At 41.9% G+C, this 6096-nt stretch overlaps 1 protein-coding gene across 1 annotated transcript in view; it reads left to right on the top strand.

The window, feature by feature from the left end:
• The window catches only part of f2 (coagulation factor II (thrombin)), a 78883-nt gene that overhangs the window by 5630 nt on the left and 67157 nt on the right, over positions 1-6096 (top strand). The window lies entirely within an intron of this gene.

The raw sequence follows: 6096 nt of genomic DNA, 5'->3' as shown, positions 1-6096 counted from the left end.
CCACACACACACACAGGTTTGTGGGGAGTTTTGTTGTGGAGTTTAGCCAGAAAAAGTGTGCGTCATGTGGGAATGACAGTTAAGTTCAGTAAAAAGAAGGATTTGGATGAATACACTCCCGAGGAACGAACGAGCGTTTCCGGGGTGAAAGTGAACTCCTCTCTGCAGCTTGAACACGTTGAGTTATATGTTGACAACATCTTCTGCTATTTCATTTTGAGATTATTTACATCAAATGTCAAAGTGTGTAATTGTGAGGGTGCGTAATGTTAGTATTATTGATACAGTGTGGTATGCCATGTGTGTGCAGTGTAATTATTCTGCATGTTATTGTGCGTGTGGTATACATCATGTATGTGCAGTGTGGTATACTACTATTGATGCATGTAGTATACAGTGTGTGTGAGTGTGGTATACTGTGTGTGTGTACAGTGTAGTACTGCGTATTGGTGTCGTGTGGTATACAGCTGTGTTGTGCAGTGTAGTATACAATATTTTGATGCAGTGTAGTATGCATTATGTGGTGTGGTATGCAGCATGTGTGTGAGTGTGGTATACAGATGTGTGTGCAGTGTTATTCTGCATGTGTTGTTGCAGTGTAGTATACTGGTATTGATGAGTGTAGTATACATGTTTGTAGTGTAGTATATGCATGTGTGTGCATGTAGTATATGTTTATGTGTTTGTATGCATGTGTGTGCAGTGTGGTATGCAGCTGTATGTGCGTGTAGTATGCATCATGTGTGTGGGTGTGGTATGCAGTGTTATTGTGAGTGTAGTGTGTAGATGTATGTGTGTAGTATACTGTGTGTGTGAGTGTAGTATAAGCTGGTATTGCAGTGTGGTATACAGTGTGTGTGAGTGTAGTATACAGTATTATTGTGCAGTGTAATTATTCTGCATGTGTGTACGTGTGAGTATACTGCGTATTATTGTTAAGTGCGTATACAGCGTTTGTTGTGCAGTGTAGTATGTGTATTGTGCATGTAGTATACTGCGTATTGATGATGAGTGTGGTATACGTGTGTGTGGTGTATTATACAGCTGTGTATGTGAGTGTGTATACTGCATGTGGTATTGAGTGTAGTATACAATGTGTGTGAGTGTATATATGCATGTGTTGTGAGTGTAGTATGCATGTGTGTGCGGTGGTATACTGCGTATTGTGTGCAGTGTGGTATACTGCGGGTATCGTGTGGTATACAGCATGTGTGTGTACGTGTAGTATGCGTGTATGTGGTGTAGTATACAGTGTGTGTGAGTGTAGTATACTGTATGTGAGTGTAGTATATGATATGTGTGCAGTGTAGTTACATGTGTGTACAGTGTAGTATACACTGTATGTGGTGTAGTATACGTGTGTGTGGTGTAGTATACAGTGTGTGTGCAGTGTAGTATACATGTGTGTGATGTAGTATACAGATGTGATTGATGTGTAGTATACTGCTGTGTGTATGTAGTATACTGATATGTGTGAGTGTAGTATACATGTTATGTGAGTGTGTATACATGTGTGTAGTGTAGTATACTGTGTGTGTAGTACTGTAGTATACTGTATATGTGCAGTGTAGTATACAGCTGTGTTATTACGTGTGGTATACATGTGTTATTGGTGTAGTTTACAGATGTGTGTGAGTGTAGTATACCATGTGTGTGCAGTGTAGTATACATGTGTGTACGTGTAGTATACAGTGTTATGTGCAGTGTAGTATACACATGTGTGTGATGTAGTATACATGTGTGTACAGTGTAGTATACAGTGTGTGTCAGTGTAGTATACACTGTGTGTGCAGTGTAGTATACTGATGTGTGTGCAGTGTAGTATTCTGTGTGTGTGTTGTGTGGTATACAGATGTGTGTACGTGTAGTATACAGTGTGTGTAGTGTAGTATATCAGATGTGTGTGCAGTGTAGTATACTGCTGTGTGTGAGTGTAGTATTGGTGTGCAGTGTATACAGCTGTGTGTGAGTGTAGTATACGTGTGTGTGGTGTAGTATACAGTGTGTGTGAGTGTAGTATACACTTGTGTGTGAGTGTAGTTTATACTGCATGTGTTGTACAGTGTAGTATTTTTGCATGTGGTGCAGTGTGGTATGTGGTATTTATCTTGTGCAGTGTGTTATATGTGTGCAGTGTGTAGATGTGGTGCAGTGTATATTTGGTGTTTTGAATTGTGCAGTGTAGTATACAATGTGTGTACATGTAGTATACAGTGTGTGTTGAGTGTGGTATAAGTGTGTGTGCATGTAGTAAGATGTGTGAGTGTAGTATTGCAATTGTGAGTGTGTATTTGGTATGTGTGTAAGTGTATATATGATTGTGCAGGTGATAGGTGTTGTGATGTAGTATAATGTGTGTGTAGTATACAGTGTGGTTGTGTAACTGGGGGTGTGATGGTGTTGTGGGGGAGGGTGTAGTGTTGGGTGTGGGTGTTGTTGTGGTGTGTATGTGTGTATGTTTTACTGTGTGTGCAGTGTAGTATACAGTATTTTGCAGTGTAATTTATACTGCGTGCGTGTAGTATTTGCAGTGTGTGTAGTATACGCATGTGTGTACAGTGTAGTATACAGCTGTGTGTGCAGTGTATTATACAGCATGTGTGTGAGTGTAGTATACATGTGTTGTGCAGTGTAGTATTCTGCTGTGCGTGTGTATACTATTTGAGTGTAGTATACAGCATGTGTTGAGTGTAGTATACAGCATGTGTGTGCAGTGTAGTATACAGCATGTGTGTGCAGTGTAGTATACTGCATGTGTGTGCAGTGTAGTATTTGCATGTGTGTGCAGTGTAGTATACAGCATGTGTACAGTGTAGTATAGCATGTGGTAATTGCAGTGTAGTATACAGCATGTGTGTGCAGTGTAGTATACAGCATGTGTGTGCAGTGTAGTATACAGCATGTGTGTGCAGTGTAGTATTCTGCATGTGTGTGCAGTGTAGTATACAGCATGTGTGTACAGTGTAGTATACAGCATGTGTGTGCAGTGTAGTATACAGCATGTGTGTGCAGTGTAGTATACAGCATGTGTGTGCAGTGTAGTATACTGCATGTGTGTGCAGTGTAGTATACAGCATGTGTGTACAGTGTAGTATACAGCATGTGTGTGCAGTGTAGTATACAGCATGTGTGTGCAGTGTAGTATACTGCATGTGTGTGCAGTGTAGTATTCTGCATGTGGTATTTTGGTAGTGTGTATACAGCATGTGTGTACTTGGTGTAGTATATACAGCATGTGTCGCAGTGTATGCTACAGCATGTGTGTGCAGGTTACTGCATGTGTGTGCAGTGTAGTATACAGCATGTGTGTGCAGTGTAGTATACAGCATGTGTGTGCAGTGTAGTATACAGCATGTGTGTGCAGTGTAGTATACTGCATGTGTGTGCAGTGTAGTATAAAGCATGTCACACTCCGAACTCCACTATGGCCCAGACCAAAGAGCTGTCAAAGGACACCAAAAACTAAATTGTAGACCTGCACCAGGCTGGGAAGACTGAATCTGCAATAGGTAAGTATCTTGGTGTGAAGAAATCAACTGTGGGAGCAATTATTAGAAAATGGAAGACATACAAGACCACTGATAATCTCCCTCGATCTGGGGCTCCACGCAAGATCTCACCCCGTGGGGTCAAAATGATCACAAGAACGGTGAGCTAAAATCCCAGAACCACATGGAGGGACCTAGAGAAAGACCTGCAGAGAGCTGGGACCAGAGTAACAAAGGCTACCATCAGGAACACACTACGCCGCCAGGGACTCAAGTCCTGCAGTGCCAGACGCGTCCCCCCTGCTTAAGCCAGTACATGTCCAGGCCCGTCTGAAGTTTGCTAGAGAGCATTTGGTTGATCCAGAAGAGGATTGGGAGAGTGTCATATGGTCAGATGAAACCAAAATAGAACTTTTTGGTAAAAACTCAACTCGTCGTGTTTGGAGGAGAAAGAATGCTGAAACCATACCTACTGTGATGCACGGGGGTGGAAACATCATGCTTTGGGGCTGTTTTTCTGCAAAGGGACCAGGACGACTGATCCGTGTAAAGGAAAGAATGAACGGGGCCATGTATCGGGAGACTTTGAGTGAAAACCTCCTTCCATCAGCAAGGGCATTGAAGATGAAACATGGCTGGGTCTTTCAGCATGACAATGATCCCAAACACATCGCCCGGGCAACGAAGGAGTAGCTTCGTAAGAAGCATTTCAAGGTCCTGGAGGGGCCTAGCCAGTCTCCAGATCTCAACCCCATAGAAAATCTTTGGAGGGAGTTGAAAGTCTGTGTTGCCCAGCGACAGCCCCAAAACATCACTGCTCTAGAGGAGATCTGCGTGGAGGAATGGGCCAAAATACCAGCAACAGTGTGTGAAAGACTTGTGAAGACTTACAGAAAACGTTGACCTCTGTCATTGCCAACAAAGGGAATATAACAAAGTATTGAGGTGAACTTTTGTTATTGACCAAATACTTATTTTCCACCATAATTTGCAAATAAATTCATTAAAAATCCTACAATGTGATTTTCTGGATAATCTTTTCTCATTTTGTCTCTCATAGTTGAAGTGTAGCTATGATGAAAATTACAGGCCTCTCTCATCTTTTTAAGTGGGAGAAATTACACAATTGGTGGCTGACTAAATACTTTTTTGACAAACTGTATGTGCAGTGTGGTATACAGCATGTTACTCACTGATTGTGACTGTCTGTGTGTGTGTGTGTCTGTTTGTGTGTGTGTGTGTGCAGTGTAGTATACAGCAGGCCTGTGTTATTCAATGATTGTGATAGTTGTCCATACCTGTAATATAATATGTGATTGTGCGTTTACATACATTACTGTGACAATGTCTTACAACTGGCTACAGCGTAACACTGACGATCTTTAACAACGTAAAACTGATGATATTTAACGACTGGCTACAGCGTAACACTGACGATCTTTAACAACTGGCTACAGCGTAACACTGACGATCTTTAACAACTGGCTACAGCGTAACACTGACGATCTTTAACAACTGGCTACAGCGTAACACTGACGATCTTTAACAACTGGCTACAGCGTAACACTGACGATGTTTAACAACTGGCTACAGCGTAACACTGACGATCTTTAACGATTGGCTACAGCGTAACACTGACGATCTTTAACAACTGGCTACAGCGTAACACTGACGATCTTTAACGACTAGCTACAGCGTAACACTGACGATCTTTAACGACTGGCTACATCGTAACACTGACGATCTTTAACAACTGGCTACAGCGTAACACTGACGATCTTTAACAACTGGCTACAGCGTAACACTGACGATGTTTAACAACTGGCTACAGCGTAACACTGACGATCTTTAACGATTGGCTACAGCGTAACACTGACGATCTTTAACAACTGGCTACAGCGTAACACTGACGATCTTTAACGACTAGCTACAGCGTAACACTGACGATCTTTAACAACTGGCTACAGCGTAACACTGACGATCTTTAACAACTGGCTACAGCGTAACACTGACGATCTTTAACAACTGGCTACATCGTAAAACTGACGATCTTTAACAACTGGCTACATCGTAACACTGACGATCTTTAATGACTGGCTACAGCGTAACACTGACGATCTTTAACAACTGGCTACAACTGACGATCTTTAACAACTGGCTACAACTGACGATCTTTAACAACTGGCTACAACGTAACACTGACGATCTTTAACAACTGGCTACATCGTAACACTGACGATCTTTAACAACTGGCTACAACTGACGATCTTTAACAACTGGCTACAACTGACGATCTTTAACAACTGGCTACATCGTAACACTGACGATCTTTAACAACTGGCTACAACTGACGATCTTTAACAACTGGCTACAACTGACGATCTTTAACAACTGGCTACATCGTAACACTGACGATCTTTAACAACTGGCTACAACGTAACACTGACGATCTTTAACAACTGGCTACAACTGACGATCTTTAACAACTGGCTACAACTGACGATCTTTAACAACTGGCTACATCGTAACACTGACGATCTTTAACAACTGGCTACATCGTAACACTGACGATCTTTAACACTGACGATCTTTAACAACTGGCTACATC

The sequence above is a fragment of the Perca fluviatilis genome, unplaced genomic scaffold, assembly GCF_010015445.1.
Source record: "Perca fluviatilis unplaced genomic scaffold, GENO_Pfluv_1.0 PFLUV_unplaced_scaf_5, whole genome shotgun sequence".
Taxonomy (NCBI): Eukaryota; Metazoa; Chordata; class Actinopteri; order Perciformes; family Percidae; genus Perca; species Perca fluviatilis.
This window is presented reverse-complemented; position numbering and strand designations above follow the sequence as displayed.